This window comes from Jaculus jaculus, chromosome 7 (genome assembly GCF_020740685.1).
Source record: "Jaculus jaculus isolate mJacJac1 chromosome 7, mJacJac1.mat.Y.cur, whole genome shotgun sequence".
Lineage (NCBI taxonomy): Eukaryota > Metazoa > Chordata > Mammalia > Rodentia > Dipodidae > Jaculus > Jaculus jaculus.
Genome location: NC_059108.1, coordinates 54,298,141 through 54,321,435, shown reverse-complemented (window position 1 = coordinate 54,321,435; position 23,295 = coordinate 54,298,141). Strand labels below are relative to the sequence as shown.

The following is a 23,295-nucleotide window of genomic DNA, read 5'->3' as shown; positions in this document are numbered from 1 at the left end:
CCGCGCATGCGCGCGGCCTGGGTCAGCCGGAGCTCGAGGTGAGCCGCGCCCCCTGGCGGCCTGGAGGCCGCATACGCTGGGCGGGCGCCTCCTTCCGGGCCGACCGCAGACTCCACTGCGGAGTGGCGGAGAGCCGGCCCGCACGCCACCGCGGTTGTCCGCCCTGGACGCGTCGTCCGGTGTCCCGACGCCTCCAGCTCTATGGAGTGGGCCTGCCAGTGGCTCAAGCTTCTCTCTGATTCCAGGAGGCTTAGACCAGAGTTGAAAACCACAGTCAGGGAAAGGTCAATGCCGAGGGTCAAGGCTCCAGAAGGCCTGTCCTGCTGTTGAGAAAGTGCTTCTCAGATGCTCTAGCACCTTCCGCTGCCCTGCCCCCTTGCAGGGTACATTTCGGAGTCCCAGCTTTTCCATTTCCCACTGTCTTTACTCCTCATTCTCTTAACACACTTTTCCTAATGGTTTCTTTTCCCTTACATTTATTTTTATTGCTAATTTGCTTTACTTCTTCAAAAAGCACCGAATCACCGCTTTTACCTTATTGGTCATCTTTGCTACTTTTAGTTGTTTTCACTCTCTTAATAGTGTAAAGAGGTTTGGGGGAGTTCAGGAAAGGTTCTTAAACTCTAAACCCTGAGTTCGTGTCTGTTTTTTCAAAGAACTGAAATAAAATGAGACTGAGAAGGATAATTGTTAAATTATTACATTTATTCAGAATTCAGGCGGGGTGAGGGAGAGTCCACTGACCACGTAAGTGGGAATGGATGCACCCACCTGGCCCAAAAGCCCACGTGGGAAGTGAGCACGAACTGAAACATGAAATGGGATTTAGAGAGGAAAGAGAACAAAGTGCAGAGAGTGGGCAGAGGGTCCATGTGGGAGTAAGGTTTGGGGGTTTCTCTCCCCCTCCCACCCACTCCCAACCCGGCTATGCTGAGAAGAGGGAAAACTTCCCAGGAAAGGAACCTGGAAGTTCAGGAGAGATGGACAGCCAACTAAGGGGGCTTGCCCACCTGGTAAGGATCTATGTGTAATCTTACCGTGGTGGGATTTATCTTCAAGCTCAGGTGAGCCAGAGTGAGTGCTGGTTGGTGTGGGCCAGCCATGGTGACAAGTTTAAGGATGAGTTTAACCAACCAGAATTCCAGGATCGGATTTATGCCTTAATTTTAGCAAAGGGGAACTCCTTCTCAGAAAGGAATTTAGGTTGTTTATGGAAAAACAGATTAGGCAAGAGACAATGAGAAACCAGATTCTTTGATATCTATAAATGTGGATACTGCAAGGGAAGACCCAAAAACATTCCTGCTGTTTACTTTTGTGGTCCATTTACCCTAACTGCCTCAATAGACCTCAGTGTAATTCATGGAAAGAAACAGCCAATACATTATTTTTTTAATTTACATATTTATATTCTCTCTCTACCTTTCATTCCTCTTCTGCCCATTTCTGAATGGGTTTCTCTAATACTGATGTTATTTAACATTCTTGGGGCGGGGGGAACTACCAGAAAGGAGTAGTTTGTGAGGTTATATTTCTCACAGACTGTACCTGCAAAAATTTTGTGTTCCCAGCTCAGTTTAATGAAATGAAATAGGCTGTTTTTTCAAGTTTATTTATCTTTCTTTTAATTCATACACCTGTTTGACATCAGATTTATCTGCTAGACACATTACACATATTTACAGAATCCCCAAAGAAACTGGTTTTTAGACAAGGCCATGTTGGCCTCAAACTCATGGAGTCTCTAGAGTGCTAGAGTTCAAACCCAGGCTTTCTTGGGTAATAAGTTTAACAACTGAGCTACATCGGCAGCCCCTGACTAGGATGGGAAAGGCAGGTACAGCAATGGGTGCTGCAAATGCAGCAGTGTGAAGGACAAGGCTAGATTGTGCTATGCATAGTCATGCAAATGTGCCAGAGGGTTTTAAATCCATACTTCAAAAGCTCTGGGTTCAATCCCTACTACTGCACACAAAAAAATAAAACCCAAACGTCAAAACCCACAAAACATTACCAGCTCTAATTTAAAAGACCCAAGTCAAGCATGTTGTCACTTGCCAGAAGTCATGTTTGGCTCCTCCTTTTTCCTTAATGAAACTTCAAACAACTTGGAGTTGTGAGTGAGTTCACAGTGGAGAGGGAAACACAGGACTGCAAATAGTGTCACCAGAAAAAGGAGGCTAGTCATTTTTAACAAGCTTTTTTAAAAGTTTCAAAAAAATCCAAGTGTAGTGGTGCATGTCTTTAATCCCAGAACTAAGGAGGTAGAGGTAGGAGTATCACTATGAGTCCTAGGCCAGTCTAGGACTACTGAGTGAATTCCAGGTCAGCCTGGACTACAGTGAGACCCTACCACAGAAAGAAAACAAAAAAGTAATTTAAAAATTGAAGAAAGGAACAATTTTATTTTTTTAAAAAAACTATAATTATTAAATTCAATGTTCAATCAAAGTGACAGCACTACTGAAGACTGCTTCCACAGCTGACCACGAAATGTTTTCACAGAGACTAGTATTTAGAATAAAGTAAAACCCTCATCCTCTGATAGAGTTAATTAGTAAGTTATCCAGAAGGTGGCAGGCTGTTCCAAGATTTCTTGAGCCTTTAAGGAAGTTCATAATTCAGCAGTAATTCAGTGTGTTTTGGTTTGATTTTTGTTGTTGTTGTTGTTTGTTTGTTTTGGTTTTGGTTTTCGAGGTGGGGTTTCACTCTAGCTCAGGTTTACCTGGGCTTGAACTCTTGGCAGTCCTCCTTCTACTGCCTCCCAAGTGCTAGGATCAAAGGCATGTGCCACCATGCCTGGCTTTTGAATGTTTATTTTTAGTCAATCTGTAGGTCCAAGACATTTTCATAGCCTTCATTATATCTAATATATGCTTTAGAAATGATGGTGGCAATTGAACTCACTGCCAAACTTCTGGTAGCCTGAAATTAATGGAGCATGTGTCAAGGGCCTAGGAGATTACATACTACAATTATTCCTGGAACTCCCATGTTTAGGCAGGGAGAGCTTGGATACCAAGGTGAGCCTGCAGTTTTACCTGGCCCCTGGTCTGGTTCTTCTTAAGCCTCAAAGCCTGAAACCAAGTAGACATGGTCCACCACAGTCCCACAGTCTCGCAAATAACCATAAATGAACCATAAATGTAGAACTCCAGCTCTTCTTGTCAAAACATATAATAAGCAGGAAGCCTGACCTTAAGAAATCACCTGTGGCTTATGTGAAAGGGCTGAAACCAGAGTTCTCCAGGGAAGGTGTAAGTGGTGTGATGCTCAGAAGTGAGCTTTTATCTCAGTGGAGTGTCAGACTGGGTACTTATGACAATGAGTGATACTAATGAGCCCCATGAATTGTCAGTGCACTAAAGCGTAAGTTTTTGAGAACAGATTTCTGTCTGTTTTGCTTCCTTCTATATCCAGCACAGTGAGCAATGCTTGTCCAAAGCAGATACCAGAACAAATGTCAGAGGAGCAGAAGGGCACACAGGACTATGATCTGGAGGCCTGACCTGTGCAGACTGAAAAATAACCAGAGCGAGTCCTTGTGCAAGTTACTGGCTCTGGTTGGACCTATTTTCCTCACCTTAAAATTGGATTAATGCCAATGACAATGGATAACAATTTTATAGTTTTAAATGTCAAATCCAGTGCTACCTCAGAATGTGACATTCAATATTGAGTTGTTTCCCATTTTCTGAAGAGACAGGCATCTGGAAAGGAACTGAAGCCTGACTACAGCTTTGGAGAGGCCTGATTGGTAAGTGAAAAATAGGTATCTGAAGACAAAGTCAGGGTCATTCTTCAATCATTTCATAACAATATAGTTAGTCTGAATTCTTCACATGTGGAGGCATTATTGGGTTCATTAAGGTTGAAACATGGGTGAGAATCTTTTACAGGACTTATAATGTCAGGTGCCTTTGCCTGACTTTGGCTGCCATAAGAGTCCTTAGTCAGGCCCTTCCTTGCTCCTTTCCACCCTCCTCAGTTATCCTCTGCCTGCACTTTACACAATCCTTCCTTTGAGCACACTTACCAGCATTCTGTGGCCTTCAAAAGATTTGAGAAACTAAGCTCAGGGAACTGGTGTCTCAGGGGCCCAGAATAGAGCCCAAGTTTCACCCAGCAAATGGCAAGTGCTAGGGGCAGAAGAGAAGAGTATGGCAGAAAGGCCTAGTGGCACAGATATGGGAGCCCAGGGATTTGTGAGGACAATTTACAAGGTTCCCTAGTTTGGCCACTTTCATGGCAACACAGTGTTGTTGCTTTGTGGAACCCAGAACTGTAGAGGGGTCTTAAACCCTAAGCCAAAATCCACTAGCCTTTGTGCAGGTACAGTATGGGAACTGAAAAACACTCCTCATAGATTATGGTAATGCAATACAGTTCTCACTGCATGGGAATATGATATAGTTTATTCTGAGACAAATATAATTGACCATACGCTGGAAACACAGAGTCAGGTTGTCTTGAATAAGATCCCAACGTGGAAGCAGTTACATGAGCTTTTTATAGTAACAGACTTTTGTCAGTTTAGTGTCAGTTTCAGAAGCAGTTTAAGGGAAACAAGACCCTAAACTGGATAGCTTTCTCTTTGATAAATGTATTTGGGCCTCTAAGGGACAATCTGTTATTTTGTTTTGTTTTTTGCTTATCTCTTTTATCATAAAACACATCAAAAGAGGCAAATGAGTGCCTAGTTCTTATTTGTCCCTTTCCTAGGAGAGAAAGTTTCTGAAAGAACAAAAGATAAAGTAGACATAAAGTATCTAAGAAATCAAAGCCTCTGAGTTCTTTGACATTATAAAACCTCACCAAATAGAAGAATAAATAAATAAGACTAAAAATAGAGAAGCAAATAAGGGACCCTTAGGAATGTTTGGGAAAATATATTGTCAAAGTCTAGTGAAATCTTAAAAGTAAAAGTAAGCAATAAATACCACTTTCTATACAAGTATACTACTTATATAGTCTTCTCTCCTTCTATGACTTTCTTCTAACCAATAGAATATGGTAAGGATGAATATAATAAAATAGAATTAAATAATGAATCATGTCATATTTATTATTATTATTATTATCATCACTATCATTATTATTTTGGCTTTTTGAAATAGGGCTTCACTCTAACCCAGGCTGACCTGGAACTCACTATGTAGTCTCAAGGTGGCCTCGAACTCATGGCAACCCTCCTACCTCTGCCTCCTGAGTGCTAGGATCAAAGGTGTATGCCACCATGCCCAGCTCATGTTACAGATAGGCAGGCATGTTAGTAGGGTTAGAGGTCATCTAGGAAGGACCTTACCTCCTATTTCTCGGCTAAGATTAGAAAGGAAAACACCACAATTATTCCTCCATAGAATTTAAAATACCATATGAAAGGGAAGAACCACTTCCTCCTGATCAGAGGAGCCAAGTCCTCTGGCCTTGGGTGGAGAATAAGCTCTCTCTCTTAAGAATTAATCCAAATGAGCCTGTCAAACACCAGGCCAAGAGATGGCCTGTCATCTAAAGACATGCTCAGGAGATGGGAAGAAGATTTGTCACCTCAATGAGATAATGTCCTTCAATCCACAGAAGCCCTTTCTTCAACATAGTTGCTCTCAGACCCTAACCCTCCTCTGAATTCTAATTCAGAAAGCATAGGTTTTTCTTTTTTCCTTTCTTTCTCTCCTTTGGGTGCTAGCCAAAATTCTGAGCATGCAGGCCCTGACACTCTGGGGAATTTTCATCTTTTTCTTTCTTTTTTACTTATTTATTTTTACATTTTGATTCCTCTATATTATAATTATTTCATCTGAAGTACAAAGACTAATCAATTACTTTTACTACATGACTATGAAATTGAATTCTATTGCCTCCAATAAAGAACCAATAATTATTTTTAAACCATTATGGTAATTAAAGTCATTTGTAAAGGGAATTGAGGTTTTTTTTGTGTGTTTATAACTAATCCATTATAAACAAAGCCAAACTGAACACAATTCCAGAAAACATAGTCATGCCAAGAACGGATAAGGAAGTACAAGGCCTTCCCAGGCTATGCTATACCAAACAGATAAAAAGCCAAATTGATTTTATACTGCTGGTCTATACAAATAAATAACTAAAATCCTATCCTTTTTTTCCCCTATACATTGCTATAAATTTCTTACACAAATAGCAAATGCTCATTTCCTTCTCTTCAATAGAATCAATTTTGTAGTAAAAGGCTGAAAAATGTTCATAACTCCCAAGTTTTATGCTTGTTTTTCTCTACTTTTATCAACTTCCTGACACAGTTAACCTAAGCAGAAAAATCTTTTCCGTAAAGTAAGCATGCCAATCTACAAATGTCTTGAGAAACTTTGCAATGTTATAAATATATATCCCATGCTACTTTTGGTTTCCCATCTCTTCTTCGCTTCAAACCACCATGCCAGTTTCTTTTTTAGAGCAGCCTGTGAGTCTTCACCCTCCTTCTGTGCTCTAACAAACTTATGGCAGGCAATTACTTTGGCAATTCTCACACCAAGCCAGCTGGTTGCTGAGTTCTTCTGCCTTCAACATCCCACTCATCCACAGCCTAGTCTATCCTCTTTTCATGGCCTGACTTGTCAATGTTTTTCTGTCTAACAGGGGGTTCGAATCTATCATTAGCTTCAAAATATCAAGTTCCTTCCCCTGGGTTTCATTTGAGGTTTTTTGCCCTTGAGAATCTTTGTCATTCTTCAATTTCTCTTTCCTAGAGTGTTTCCTTTCTTCCCTCTGAATCTTGGCATTGAGATTTTCTGTTCAGAATGTTTTTCTTTTTAGTGTAATTCTTGAAATTGATTCCACATTTCTAAGAGGATCCCAAAAGGGCACTTTTCCTATGCATTTTCACTGACCTTTGTCTCAGCTTTTAGCCCATCTACTGGCTCTTCTGGATTCTTGCTGGTTCCAGCCTCTTCACCTTCTTGTAAATGAAGTTCGGAGTTCCCCATCTTCATCTTCAGACTTCCACTCGATATCACTTTCACTTAGGCCAGGAGTCAGCAGGCCACTCCACTTCAGTAAGGAAGCAGCTGCCAGCAGCCATCTTAGAACCCCGTTATTATTATTATTTTTGAGGTAGGGTCTTGCTGTAGCCCAGGCTTACCTGAATTCACTATGGAGTCTCAGGCTGGCCTCAAACTCATAGCAATCCTCCTTCTGCTTCCCAAATAATAGGATTAAAAACATGCACCACCACACCTGGCTGTCGACATTTTTCTTAATAAAATCCTTTCTCTACTCATTCCTCATTGTTTATGTAATGAATTTTTCATGGTCATGATGATGCAAGATTTTAGGGTACAGGTGTTCCCACAAGCCTGTGAACCACAACTCTTGGATCCTTGACAATGAATTGGCAAACATGGACTCAAGAAGGATAAATTATGAATTATTGACTTTATTTAAGAAGAACTTATGAATTATAAGGTTTATTTAGGGAAAATTTGTATCTAGGAAGAGACTAGAGCAGTTATACACTCATGTGGAAGACAGGACCCAGAAGCCCATGCTAAAGGATTTAGAGGAAACAGTTACTCACATGGGAGCAAAACCAGCCCTGTGCCTCTGCATCGGAGAAAGTTAAGAGATAAATGGTGATGGAGTCACAGCTTAAGGAAGAATAACAGAGGGAGAACACCAAAGTAGAGACCAGCAAATTCAGATGTTCTTGGGGCAAGGAGACTTGCCTGCTGTAAGGAGGTCCTTATAGAGATAAGGGCTGTTGCTTTGGGAAGGAGCCAGGTGGGATAGATCTTCTGTTGAGTTTTGGCTGAGTGGTAGGGAGACAGGGGATGGATAGTGAGCTCTGCAACTCTTAACACCATGTTATTAAGGCTCTTTGAGAAAGCCTGTAAGGAAGCCACATGGGAAGGAACTTCAGGATCTTTAGGAAAAGAGAAGAACTTCAAGGTAACAACAAGTAGGAAACAGGTATCTCAATTCTAGAACTATAAGGGAATGAATTTTGCCAATAATCACATGAACCTGAAAGACTATGCCTGCCTTCATTCCAGAAATTAAATGTAGCCTCTCAAAGCTAGATTTTTCAATTGATTCTCAGCATATTTTTAGTTAAATTCATCATTCATTACTACTAATAATTTAGCTAGCAGAGACTTGATAGACATTTTCTTTACTTTAAAATATTATCTCATAAAATATAGCATGATGGAATGTTCTAACAAGCCAAATGAAGTCAGTTCCCTCCAATACTGGACCTAGTTTACATTTTGAAGGTTCTAGCTAAATACAAGGAAATTAAATAAGAATGATCAATGTCATTTTTTTGTTCATTTGCAATTTATACTTCTGTTTTGCTGGAAAATTCAAGAGAGTCATTCAGAAGACAATTAGGTACAGTAACTGAATATAGGAAGGGATCTGGCTAGCTAGCTGCCCTACATATGAGTTAGAAAAAATAATTACCAAAATATTTTATTGATACTGGCCCCAAACCTATTGTGCAACTATAGGTAACCTTCCAAAAATGTACAAAATCCAAATAAAGTAAACCACAAAACTTACAAACAAAACATAAAGGTCACTGGGAATACCAACTCCCCATGGTGGCAAGTGTCCATAGTATAAAACACATCAGTTCTTGCTGACTGTGGTGGCACACACCTTTAATCCCTGCACTTAGGAGGCAGAGAGGTAGGAGGATCCCTGTGAGTTTGAGGCCAGCCAGGGACTATAGAGTAAGCTCCAGGTCAGCCTGGGCTAGAATGAGACTCTACCTTGAGAAAACCAAAAACTAAAATAAATTCTTAGATGAATTAACCCAAAAATTCAATATGCTTTTAAAATTTTTGTAAGTCAGAGTCTTACCTACTCAGAATCCTGGATCCTCCTATTTCTACCTCCTAAATACTGGGATTACAGGAATGAAATACCAGGCCCTCCATACACTTTCAACTGACACTGAAATAGGATTTTATTTATTAAACTCAACAACTGATACTAATGGTCATCAAGAAAATAAAATATGAAAAAAAGCCAATAAACCTTTGAAAACTGCAAGGGCATAAGACTCGCTCAGATTGTAATAGATGATTATAAAACTTTACAGTGCAATATTAATACAGAGATAGGTACAATAAAACTCAATAAAGAATTAAACAATACTTAAGTATAATAGTTGCATGAGAGATCTAGTCATATACAGGATTTGATCCAATTATCCCATTGGTATTTTAATTCTTTTCCATGTAATTTACTGACTATTTCCATTGGCTTTTGCAGGAGAGAACATTAATAATTTGGTTCTTTGTCTCCTTTTACCACTCCAGGTTTCTCTACATCAGATAGTTTTCTTAATATATCTGTCCCTCTACATCCCTATGGTTTTGCTTTTTTTTTTTTTTAAATTTTTATTTATTTGAGAGCAACAGACACAGAGAGAAAGACAGATAGAGGGAGAGAGAGAGAATGGGCGCGCCAGGGCTTCCAGCCTCTGCAAACGAACTCCAGACGCGTGTGCCCCCTTGTGCATCTGGCTAACGTGGGACCTGGGGAACCGAGCCTCAAACCGGGGTCCTTAGGCTTCACAGGCAAGCGCTTAACCGCTAAGCCATCTCTCCAGCCCGGTTTTGCTTTTTTAATTAGATCTTTATTATGTGTTTGTGTGTGTGTGTACATACATGTAAATGCACCAGGGAATCTTGTTACTCCAAACAAGAATGCTATCTCTCCTTAATTAAAAAAATTGTTATTTATATATGAGAGATAGAGAAAGAGATGGAGAGAACAGGTGCTTCAAGGCCTCTAGCCACTGCAAACAAACTTCAGACACATGTGCCATCATGTATACCTGGCTTACATGGGTACTGGACCTTTGGCTTTGCAGGCAAACACCTTAACTGCTAAGCCTTCTCTCTATCCCCTATCTATCTTTATGTGAGGAGTTGGGGAATTGAACCTGGGGCCAGCATGTTTTGCAAGTAAAGGTGTGTAACTACTGAGTCATGTCCCCAACCTTGTATTATGGGATTCAGGGAGTAGAGAGGTTCTTTCCCTGGACTCTGAATTCCAACTTTTAGAGCCTTGTCCATTCCAACAAAGAATTGAGGAAATAAATTCTGAAAAGATTCAATTATAAGGCTTATTTGAGAAAATGGGTATCCAGGAAAAGGCTAGAACAGTGGAGGGGGATTTTTATGGAAACTGAAAAAGGGCCACAGCTGAAAGGAACAGGGGCTCTCTCCTTCACAATGTACTCATGTGGAAGCAGAACATGAGAGAGGACACACATCCCTTGGGAAGGGAGCAGAAATGGGTAGAGGCTCTTGCCTTCACATTAGAAAGAAAGGAAGCTAAGAGGTCAGTTAGTAAAGGACTCATAACCTAGAAGAGAGTAATTAAACAAGAAAGGAAAAAATACACCCTGTGATGGTTTGATTCAAGTTTCCCCCATAACCATTAGGTATTCTGAATGCTAGGTTCCCCAGCTGATGGCAATTGGAAATTGAAGCTTCCTGGAGGCAGTGTACTGTTTGGGGTGGACTTATGGGTGTTATAGCCAGTTTCCCCATGCAAGTGTTTGGCACATTTTCCTGTTGCTGTGGTCCATCTATGGTCAGGATGTGATGTCCACCCTCTGCTCATGCCACCATTTTCCTTGCCATCAAGGAGCTTCCCCTCAAGTCTGTAAGCCAAAAGTAACCTCTTTTTTCCCCCACATGCTGCTTTTGGTCAGGTGATTTCTACCAGCAATGCAAACCTGACTGCAACCATAAAGTTGGTACAGAGGAATGGGATTGCTGCTAGACACCTGACTGTGTGACTGTGGCCTTTTAGAGCTGATTTACAAGAGGAATCTGAATGAATTTGAAATCTTGGTCTAAGAAATGCCTTGCAGTGCTGTAAGTACAGCTTGATGGACTATTCTGTTCAGAGTTGAAAGACCTAAATGCAGTATGAACTATGGACTCTGAGGTGTGGCTTATGAGGGTGAGAAATACCTTTGCCTGGACTTGGGTAAAAGAAGTTTGTGTGAGAGGCTTGCTGTTACGCCTGTGTCCTGAGAACTTATGCAGGGTTGCATGGCATAGAAATGGACTGGTGGGGCTGAAGAGATGGCTTAGTGGTTAAGCACTTGCCTTTGAAGCCTAAGCACTCTGGTTCAAGGCTCGATTCCCCAGGACCCATGTTAGCCAGATGCACAAGGGGGCGCATGCGCCTGGAGTTCATTTGCAGTGGCTGGAGGCCCTGGTGCTCCAACTCTCCTCTCTCTCTCTCTCTCCCTCTCTCTCTCTCTCTCTGCCTCTTTCTCTCTGTGTCTGTTGCCCTCAAATAAACAAACAAACAAAAAAAAACCAAAGGGGAAAAAAAAGATTAAAAAAAAAAAAAGAAATGGACTGGTGTGAGCAAAGAGATATGGCACAGAAAAAAAAATGAAATGAAAAAATGAAAAAAAAATGAAACTTCTGTCCATTCAGCTGCAATTGTATGAAACATTACAACCTTTGAGTTTGGGTCAGCTGAAGTGCATTGGGACAACAGAAAGTAAGATGTCTTTTGAACTAGCTTGAATGCTGGAGTAGTGTCCTATTCTTAAAAGTCTGCTTTATCCTCTTCCCCCCAAATTAACAAATCAGCACCCTACCTGGTATTATGGAGTATAAGAAATGCAGAAAAGAGAGGATCATTGAATTTGCAACATGGTCTTGTGTTTCAGAAATGGCCATGGGCAGTGTGTAGCAGGTTTGTGGGATGTCTGCATAGAGACCCAATGGAGCCATGAAGATGAACCATGGCTTGCAGTGGAAATGCCATTACCACAAGATGGCTGCCAAGGAGAGCTGCTGGCTATGATGAAGTTTTCCAGGACTGTGAGTAGCCTAGCTGGAGGAGTGGAATTGGAACTCGAGAGACTTGTTGCTGGTTAGAATTATCAGACTTGGAGACTTTTCACTGACTAGAGTTGTTGGACTTGAAACTACAGAATTTGATGTTTGCCATGTTCAAATCTTGTATTAGTTAAGTATTTCTTTGCTATGCCTAGTTATATCTTTTGCAGTGTGAATGTTTATTCTATGTCATTATGGCCTTTTGAGGGGTTGTTTGTTTGTTTGTTTGTTTTGGTTTTGGTTTTGGTTTTTTTGATTTTTCAAGATAGGGTCTCACTCTAGCCCAAACTGACCTGAAATTCACTATGTAGTCTCAGGACTCATGGTGATCCTCCCACCTCTGCCTCCCAAGTGCTGGGATTAAAGGAGTGTGCCACTACTCCTGGCTCTTTGAGATTGTTTTTTGGTATTATGGCTCCGTTAAAAGACTTTGTGTAGGGAGCCAATGCAGACGCCATTCTCGCCAGTCTTGAGGTAAATACTTCCTCAGTTAGGCAGCAACCTCCCTTGAGGTTGTGCATGCGCTTGATGCACCTTGTCCTGAGCCTATCCCGTGGCTCCTGTGGGTGGGTGAGCCTATGGCAGCCAATCAGCAGGCGTCCCATAGTATTCTGCCCTATAAAAGCAGCTACACTCCTGCGCCCCTCGCCCCTCGCCATCAACTTTTCTGTTAACCAAGAGGCTCTCCAATAAAGTGTGATCAAGAAGGATCCTTGTTTGCTGGTCGTGCTTTTCCTGTGGGACAGGGGCTCGCCGCAAAGTGGTGCTGAAACCCGGGAACGCTGGGTGTTTTGTGGTCACCAGGCGAGGGGCCGAAGAGGATCCAGAACTTGACACACGGAGAGGAAGACGTCGGAGAGGAAGACGTCGGTAAGTCATCCCCAGTCATAATGTTTTTTCACTTAGATCCCTACCTGGTCCTTCTTATTTTCATTCCTGTGTGGTTTATTGTCCTTGCCATTTGCTGTGAGTGCAACATGGGCAACTCAGAGGACAGAATTGGTAAGGGTACACTGCCGTTTTGGCGGCTGATTCACTCTTGCTTAAGTAAAGAAAACCACAAGGAACTTATTAGAAGGGGACGGGAAGTTCTCACAAGGCATCAGGATAGCCTTTCTGAGTCAGATTCAAATGGGGAGTCAAAAACTAGGCCTAGAAAAAGAAAAAAAATAAAAAAGAAGGGATTAAACAAAGAAAAAAGTTTACAAGATGAGCTCAGAGAAACAGGTAAAATCTATAATTGGCCCCCCCCTGAGGGGGAAAAAGGAGCCTTTAACAGGCTCTACCCTCCCATTGAGGAGCTTACACATGCAAATGTACTTGACACAGATAAGGAGGCTAGCTCCGATTCTGCAGAGGAGGAAGAAGAAGAATTATTTAAAGGGGAAGAGGAAAGACTAAAGGAGGCCACCACCTGTTATAAAAGGGAACAGACAAAAAGGCCTAAAGGCCAAGGGTGTAGTCCTTTACAGTCCCTAGAGCCTTCCGCACCCCCACCCTATAACTCCCCTGGGGACACATGCCACTTCATTAAAACCTCCCCTGGGGACACATGCCGCTTCATTAAAACAATAACCTGGTCGCGGCTGGCCTCCGCTAGGAGGGGCTTCTATTATGGCTTCAAGAGAAAAAAAAAAAAAAAAAGGAAAAAAACTCCTTGGGAGCCCACACTCTCCAATATTTTCCGCAGCTGGTAGCCCGACAGGCTTGTTTGGGGCTTAACTATTGCTTAATACACTTTACAAAGTTGCCTGACAAACTCATCATCCCCTATACTAAGGAACAGGTAGAAGTTTTGTCTGGCACTGTGGATGATTGGAGCATTCTCATGTGTGCTTTCCCAAATGTCATAGATAATCATTATCCAAAGAGCCCTATTTTGTCTTTTGTTAAAAATAATCTGGTTTACTTTCCTAAAATCACTGTTCAGGAGCCTATTACATCAGCCCCTGCCATCTTTACTGATGGTTCAAAGTCTGGTCGTGGGGCCTACTTGGTACAGGGCTCGGAGCCTATAGTAAGAATGTTTAGACCTGATTTCCCTCAAATTGTTAAATGCCTAATTGTTTTGGAGGTCTTTCAGACATTCTCTACTTCTTTTAACTTCTGCCTGGCCCCTTATCACAGGCTAATGACCTCGTGGACTGGGCCACTAGGCTCGCCATGATTTCTCTGGAAGATACAAAAGCTTCAGCTACTGAATTCCATAGATTATATCATGTTCCTGCAAACACCTTGAGAAAAAAATTTTCTATTTCCAGAAATGAAACATGAGACATTGTAAAATCTTGTCAGTCTTGTGTCACCTTCTTACCCTCCCCACATGTGGGCGTTAACCTTCGAGGCCTACGTCCTGGAGACCTTTGGCAAATGGATGTGACACATCTTCCAGAGTTTGGAAGATTAAAATACCTACATGTCTCAGTGGACACGTGCTCAGGTATTATTTTTGCCTCACCATTGGCAGGTGAGAAGGTCTCTCATGTAAAAACTCACTGCCTAAAGGCCTGGGCTACTTGGGGAAAGCCACACCGCCTAAAAACTGATAATGGCCCAGCGTACTCATCTGGTGGCTTTCGAGCCTTCTGTGCCCAAATACAGGTTGCACATACCACTGGCCTTCCTTACAACCCACAAGGTCAAGGTATAGTAGAAAGAGCCAATAAAAGTCTAAAAGCTATTTTATTTAAACAAAAAGGGGGTATAGCGGAAAATGCAACTCCCAAGGAAAGAGTGTCATTAGCCCTTTTTACCCTTAATTTTTTAATCTTGGATAATAATAATCAATGTGCAGCTGACAGGCACAGTCAACATGTGATTCAATCATCTAGTGAGATGGTGTTGTGGAAGGATGTCTTAGATAATAAATGGAAAGGACCGGATCTTGTTGTGATAAGATCCAGGGGAGCTGTTTGTGTTTTTCCACAGGAACAGGATTCCCCTCATTGGGTTCCAGCCCGGCTGGTGAGGACAGTCAAGCGATCTCCGGAGGAGGGTCCAGGAGACAGTGATGTTCATCAGGGCGGAGATGATAAAAGTCTAGTGAATAATCTTCCTCCTGTGCCTGGAATCCATGAATCAAGTGGAAGAGGAAGGGACACAAGATGAAGGGGCGTCTTGGAAGCGCCTCAATACATCTGGGGGGTGTTAATGACATTGGACATGGCTGTGGGAGGAATACTTCCTTTGCCCCTGCGCTGGTGTGTGTTCATCCACCGTTTCTGTTCGTTCTTAGTAACTTCTCTTTTAGTAATTGCACCAATGCTTCCTGCTATCTGTCATTTTAAGGAAGGGGTAGGAATGAGAATGTTCCTAGTGTGCTGCCTGGGAGGATGCGTACTTTGCCTCTGGTTGGTTTGCCACTTGCGAGCCCAGACCAGGAGGGACAAGATGGTCATTTCTCAAGCGTTTGCTGCCTTGGAAAGTGGTTCCTCCCCCCAAATTTGGCTTTAAAAGGCATATAGCTCCCCTGGCCCTTGCACCCTCAGGGTCTCAGAGTACCCATTGCACGAGGATGGGCAGGGATCTGGTAGCTTTCGTTTGACCACCGCCTTTGCACTCTCAGGGGATCTGTCCCATTGCACTGAGGAAGGGGAGGTTGAACTTCTTCCCTTGATCGGTCAACACATCATGAGGTGAGGACCTGATCGGGAAGGTGGCTATTTTTCTGAGCTATGCCATAAGTTAATAAAAAAGGGGGAACTGTAGGGAGCCAATGCAGACGCCATTCTCGCCAGTCTTGAGGTAAATACTTCCTCAGTTAGGCAGCAACCTCCCTTGAGGTTGTGCATGCGCTTGATGCACCTTGTCCTGAGCCTATCCCGTGGCTCCTGTGGGTGGGTGAGCCTATGGCAGCCAATCAGCAGGCATCCCATAGTATTCTGCCCTATAAAAGCAGCTACACTCCTGCGCCCCTCGCCCCTCGCCATCAACTTTTCTGTTAACCAAGAGGCTCTCCAATAAAGTGTGATCAAGAAGGATCCTTGTTTGCTGGTCGTGCTTTTCCTGTGGGACAGGGGCTCGCCGCAACTTTGAATTATGGGGAGGTATTAACATCATTGGAATTGATAAAAAACAGTGGGGACTGTTACAGTTGGATGAATGCATTGCATTTTATATCATGTATGGTTATCAGTTTATGGGGGCCAGGGGTGGAATGTGGTGGTTTGACTCATGTGTCCCCCATAAACTTAGATGTTCTGAATACTAGGTTCCCTGCTGATGGAGATTTGAGAATTAATGCCTTCTGGGGGCAGTGTATTGTTAGGGGTGGGCTTATAGGTATTATAGCCAGTTTCCCCTTACCAGTGTTTGGCATACTCTCCTGTGGCTATTGTCCACCTGATGTTGGCCAGGGGGTGATATCCACCCTCTGTTCATGCCATCGTTTCCCCCTGCCATCATGGAGATTCCTGCTTGAGCACGTAAGCCAAAGAGGTTTATTTTGGCTGTTCTTGGTTGGGTGATTTCTACCAGCAATGTGAACCTGACTGCAACACATGTGTAGTATGAAGCAGGTTTACTGGATTGCCTGCATGGAGACCAGTTGGAGCTGTTAGGAGGATCCATGGGTTGCAGTGGAGAGCCAGTGGAGATGCCAAGACCATGAGAGGGCTACTAAGGAGAGCTGCTGGCCCCAATGAAGTTTTCCAGGGCTGTGAGTAGCCTAGTTGGAGAGGTGGAATTTGAATTCCAGAGACTTGTTGCTGGTTAGAATTATCAAACTTGGAGACTTGTCACTGACTGGAGTTATTGGACTTGGAGATACAAAGTTTGATGTTTGCCCTTCTTAAATCTTGTATTGGTTGAATATTTCTTTGCCATGCCCAGTGCCGTCTTTTGCAGTGTGTTTATTCTATGCCATTATGGGTTTTTTGAGGTTATATTTTGATATTATGGCTCAGTTAAAAGACCTTGGATTACAGGGATGTTTGAACATCATTAGGTTGATAAAAACTATGGGGACTCTTAAAGCTGGACTAACACATTACATTTTACAACATGGATGATTATCAGTTTATGGGGGCCAGGGGTGGAATGTGGTGGTTTGATTCAGGTGGCCCTCATAAACTTAGGTATTCTGAATGCTAGGTTCCCTAGCTGATGGCAATTGGAAATTAAAGCCTTCTGGAGGCAGTGCATCATTGGGGGTGGACTTATGGGTGTTATAGCCAGTTTCCCCATGCCAGTATTTGGCACACTGTCCTGTTGCTGTGGTCCCTCTGTGGCCAGGAGGTAATGTCCACCCTCTGCTCATGCCATCGTTTTCCCCTGCCATCACAGAGCTTCCCCTCGAGTCTTTAAGCCAAAATAAACCTTTTTCCCACAAGCTGCTTTTGGTCGGTTGATTTCTGCCAGCAGTGTGAACCTGACTGCAACACCTCCTCCTTCTAGCAGGCTGGAATGGGGAGGCCTTACTGATGCTGATACTCCAAGGTTCAGGTGACAAGAAGTGACTAGCTAAGAAGAAACCCTTGCCCACCTGGTAAGCCCCTTATTATGGCTTATTGGGGTAGGGTTTACATTCAGACTCAGGTGAGTCTAAGAGATTAGTTTGGACTCAGCAGGTTGGCTCAAAAAGAGGCCAGCATACCTGAGTAGAGGGCGCTGTCATTGAGGTATGACACTGGCCTGGATTAGACACTGAATTCTTTTGGAGCCATTTCCTAGCTAGCTCCCTAAAAAATAAACCTACCTGGCTACTGTTTCTCTCTCACCTGGACTTGCTTTTCATGGAAGAGGCATCTTATTATCATGGCTTTGGAATCAATGAGGTCACTTTGTTGTGCTCATAGTTTTTTTTTTTTTTTTTTTTTTTTTTGTTCTCTGACTTCTTTGAACATATTTACAATCATTCTTTTGAAATCTTTCTCAGGCATTTCCTCTAACTCGTTCTCACTGGAGGTCATTTCTGATGCATTAATACTTTTAGGTGGATTTATATCGTCTTGCTTTTTAGTGTTTCTTGTGTTATAATGTATATATTTTTGCATCTTGGATTAAGTTAATGCTTGGATTTTCTAGCTAGCTGGGTATTCTTAGCTGTATCAATTGATTTGATGTTATATATTTTCAGGGTAGGAGCTTAAGGTGTTAGGTGTGGCTCTTAAGACTCTCAGGGTATCTACAAAGGTGCTCCTAGGGGTTGAGTTTCCCTGCTGTGGGAGTATTCAAGTAGACTGAGTGGAATAAAATACAGGTAGATTCTAAAAGTTAACTAAACGCTGTACCCATTCAATCAAAAACAGCCCCAAGTATGTATGCCAGAGTAGTTATTATAACAACCAGATCGCTATCAACATAGAGGTTAAGATTTCTGGTCTGTTGAGGGATCCAAGTCAGCTTGTGACCAAGTGAGACCCTTCCCTGGTGCAATCCCAGTTACCTTGGATGATTTTGGTCTCAGTCAAGTTGCTGGCTGGTCGTCGGGCTGCTGTTCTGATTTCTGGAGCTGGGCACTGGCTTTTCCTGTGGGGCAGTCCGAGGCTGGCAAGTGTGGCCCTGCAGATCGGCACCCCCACTGCTGGAACTGCTGCTGCTAATGCTGCTTCCGCTGGGTCTGTCAGCAACTGAAGCTGCTGCTGCTGGGTCCACTGCTGCTGCTGCTGCTGCTGTAGCTGCCACTTCTGGAGCCACTGCTGCTGCTGAAGCTGCTGCTACTGGGTCCACTGCTGCTGCTGCCACTGAAGCTGCTGCTGCTGGGTCTGCTGCTGCTGCCGCTCCTGGATCTGCTGCTGCTGGGTCTGCTGCTGTTGGGGCCTCTGTTACCAGTGCTGGAGCTGCTGATGTTGCTACTGGTCTCTGCTCCTGCTTGGGTCCCACTGTCAGCCCAAGTTGGCGTGGCTGGGTCCCTGGACGCTGCTCTGTTCGCTGGAGCTGGGCTCAGGTGGTGGGGAAGGGGAGGGAGCCACAGCTGCTCTGGTTCTCTCGCTGTTCCACGTGTTCTTCTACCTCATGATCTGCTCCTCCGTTGCTCACTGCCGCTCTCCCTTCACATTTCCTGAGTTGTGGAGAGCGCCGGTGTGAGGGGAAGCTCCCGCGCCTGCCTATTCCTGCAGCTGGAGCTGAGTCTGGCGGCTTTCTGGTGGTTGGCGGACCTGCCAGAGCCTCTTTTGCTGGCCTGTGCGGGTTCTGGATGCTCTGGATCTCTTCTAGTTCTCCGCTGCTGCTTCAATTTCCTACACACCTCACTTTTTAGTAAAAGTGTGTATTTTGCTGGGTTTTCTGGTCTTTTCTCCCCCCAGGCTGCTTTGGCATGGTACCTACGCCACCATCTTAACCGGAAGTCCAAATTTTTTTTTTTTAAATAGAAAAGTTTAAAGTTTATTTGGCAAAAAAAAAAAAAGGATAAAGTCAACAAACTTTACACTTGACTGGAAGCTCATAGAAATTTTATCAATCCCAAAATTCTCTCCATCTTCGTCTTGGCTACAGAAGGAAGGGATCTGTGCAGAGCTGTGAAGAACAATCAAATACTGAAGAACTAGTTTTCATCTCAAGAATCCTAAAAGCAGGGAAAGTAAAACAAAGAATTCCACAAGAGCTTCAGAAAAGCTTTGAAAAGACAAACTGTAACAACTTATTTTAGCTGGAGAACCCAGCTCAGAAATGTCAGAGCCAGACCTGGGTTTGTTCTGTTTCTGTCTGGTTCTTTGTCTCTTTTTGTAAATGTTTTTTGCTTAATAGCGAGTGCATAATAATGATCATTAACAGGCTGATTGCACTTTTTTTTTTGTAACTCCTCACATTTTTGGTACTGTTTCCTCATCCATAGATATTATCCATAAGATAAGGCATAAGAACTGTTATAGTAAACCTTCAAAAATATTACTTAAACATTTAATGTTAACACTGGGGTTTGATTGATTTAAGTTTAGAAATAAGTATTTTTAGATAGTTCTTTAACACACTGTTGCAATATTCTCTAGTATTATATACCTGGTATAAGTATTTCAGAAGATGCATTCAGTGGCCTGAGGTTGTTTTCACAGTAGTGAAAGATGTTCCAAGCAATACACAAGTATGCTTGCACATGGAATTCTTAGTGTGGATTCCTCATGCCCTTGTCGACACTACTCTCCTTGTTATCCTGAGTCATGCCCTTTTGATTAAGTTCTCTGTCTGGCTGTCTGTCTCTAGGTATCTCATACACACAGAGCCACTATTAAGCTTCAGTGCACACACACCCCAGATGATTCTCACTTCTGTTGAATGTATCTCACTTCTGTTGAATGTAACACTGTTAGCCCAGGCAAGCAGGCAGGTGTGGCAATCAGAAGTCTGTGAGCCCCTGTGACCTTCAAGCAGTCAGGCATATCTACACTTGTGATCTACGGAACTATGAGACAATACCATCTATTTTAAACCTGTAGGTTTGGCCACTAGTTACAAAGCAATAGATAATGAATGCAGCAAGCAATATTGAAAGTAAGGTTGGGGTCAATGTAGATTATGAGATAGAGACAGCTGAACAGAGAGATGTGGAGGATGTCTGAAGTTGTTATGGGTCAGGTAGTAAAAGTCTTGATGTGAAGGAGCACAGGGTTCAGTTCTTATTCTCTATGTGTAAAGACTGTTGAATAAAAGTTTAGAGAGAGTAGAGGTCTGGCTTTGCAAGGTGACTAATGTCCCTTCACATGAGAGGGGAGCATTTTGGCCAATTTCCTTATGCCTATTTATATAGTTAAAGGTCTTGATCTGGACAATAGCAACAGCAGCCTAGTTTGTAGAATTTGAAATCAGAGGCTGGAGCATAAAATTTATTTTAATATTTTTATACAACAAAGCAAAATTATTTTTAACTTAAAATTTTATTTTTCTTTATTTTGAGAAAGAGAGAGGGGGACTCACCATGGCCTCTTGCTGCTGCAAACAAACTCCAAACTCATGTGCCACTTTGTGCATTGGTTTTACATGGGTACTGGAGAATTGAATCTAGACCATCAGGCTTTGCAAGTAAGTTCCTTTAATTGCTGAGCAAACTCTCCAGCCCCAGGCATATTTATTTATTTATTTATTTTAGTTTTTTGAGGTAGGGTCTCACTCTAGGCCAGGCTGACCTGGAATTCACTCTGCATTCTCAGGGTGGCCTCACACACATGGTGATCCTCCTACCTCTGCCTCCCGAGTGCTGGAATTAAAGGCATGTGCCATCACACCTGAATTTTTTTTTTTTTTGAGGTAGGGTCTCACTCTAGCCCAGGCTGACCTAGAATTCACTATTTACTCTCATGATGGCCTTGAACTCATAGCACTCCTCCTAATTTGGCCTCTGCCTCCCAAATTCTGAGATTAAAGGCATGCACCACCACACCCAGTCCCCAAGGCATAGTTCTTTCAAAAAGAAATTTTGAGTACAAGCTCAAAATATATGTCATAGTCCTTCTCATTTAATGACAGAAACACCCTACCAAAAGCAGCTAATGGGAGGAAAGTTTTGTTGTTGTTTTTTGTTTGTTTGTTAGTTTGTTTATAATCTCGAGGAGAAGCTCCATGATGGTAGGGGAAAGATGGTGGAATAGAGGCTGGACAACACCTCTGCCACAACAGATAGAAACAGCAGCAGGAGAATGAGCTGAACACTGTCAGGAGGAAAACTGGCCATGACATCTATAAGCCCACCCCCAACAACATAAATTCTCCAGTTTCCAAATTGTCATCAACTGTGGACCTAGCATCCAGAAAACAAGTTTGTGGAAACACAAATCCATACCACCACAGTACATGTGAAATCATGTTTTCCTTTATTTTTTTAATCTTTTTTTAAAAAAATATTTTATTTATTTATTTGAGAGAAAGAGAAATAGGCAGAGAGACAGAGAGGGAATGGGCATGCCAGGGCCTCCAGCAATGGCAAACAAACTCCAGATGCATGTGTCCCCTTGTGCATCTGGCTTACATGGGTCCTGGGGAACTGAGCCAGAGTCCTTCGGCTTTGCAGTCAAATGCTTTAAAAGCTAAGCCATCTCTCCAGCCCCAGTCATGGTTTCTTAAGCTTCCTAACTAATGGCTTCAGGCACAGTAGCTTCTGCACTTTCATAAACGACCAAAATATTGGTGTGTTTATGGATCTCAGAAATGAGGTCTAGTCAAGTCATGTGTATATTATTAGTCAGCTTTCCAATGCTGTGATAACATAGCTGAGAAAAAAAAGACTAATTTTGGCTCACAGATTTAGAGGCTCCAGTCCAGGTTCACTTGACTCCATTGTTTTTTTGGCCTGTGGTGAGACAGAATGTCTTGGCAAGAAGCCTCTGGAAGAGCAAAGCTACTCACTTTGCGTAGGAAGTGGGGCAGGGACAAGGGACACCATATAGCTCCCTAGGGCACACCACCAAAATTCATTCCAATGAGGCCTTACTTCCTAACTTTCCATAACCTCCGCAAGGTACATAAAGTCAGTGTACAGATTAGCCTGTTGAGAAGATTAGAGCTGTCATGATTGAGAACCCCAGCTACTACAACATTGGGGACCATGTCTTCAAAATATGTGCCTTGGAGAGACATTCCAGATTGAAATTCAAATAGTACATGAGGTGATTTTTTTTTTGTTAAAAAGATAATTTATATACCTAGCTAGCTACATTTTATAGGGATTTTTCTTGTTTTTGTAAGAGAAAAACTGGTTAAGTTAGCAGTGTTTATTAGATGACTAGTGATAATCTTTTAAAATTATTTTTCATTAAGAAAATTGTAAGCCGGGTGAGGTGGCACACACCTTTAATCCCAGTACTCTGGAGGCAGAGGTAGTAGGATTGCTATGAGTTTGAGGCCAGCCAGAGACTACATAGTGAATTCCAGGTCAGCCTGGATGAGAGCAAGACCCTACCTCAAAAAAAAAAAAAAAAAAGAAAGAAAGAAAGAAAGAAAGAAAGAAAGAAAATTTCAAACAAATTTAATTTAGAATAATTAATCCCTATATATTGTTTACATTGCTCATAGAAAATACCCAACCAAGCAGCTTGTGAGGAAAAAGAGGTTTATTTTGGCTTACAGGCTCCAAAGGAAGCTCCACAATGGCAGGGAAAAACGATGGCATGAGCAGAGGGTGGACATCACCCCCATGGCCCACATAAGATGGACAACAGGAACAGGAGAGTGTGCCGTACACTGGCATGGGGAAACTGGCTATGACACCCATAAGCCTGCCCCCAACAATGCACTGCCCCCAGAAGGTGTTTATTCTCAAACCTCCATCAGCTGGGAACCTAGCATTCAGAATACTTAAGTTGATCAAGGACACCTGAATCAAACCACCACATTCTGCCCCTGGCCCCCATAAACTGATAACCACACATGATGTAAAATGCCGTGCATTCATCCAATTTTAAGAGTCCCCATAGTTTTTAGCAACCCCAATACTGTTCAAACATCCCCATAGTCCAAGATCTTTTAACTGAGCCATAATACCAAAAAATCCCTCCCCCAAAAA

At 42.6% G+C, this 23,295-nt stretch overlaps 1 pseudogene; it reads right to left on the bottom strand.

Annotated features, from left to right (window-relative positions):
- Positions 1-6,326: 6,326 nt before the first annotated feature.
- LOC101599202 overlaps positions 6,327-23,295 on the bottom strand; it is a 58,538-nt pseudogene continuing 41,569 nt past the window's right edge.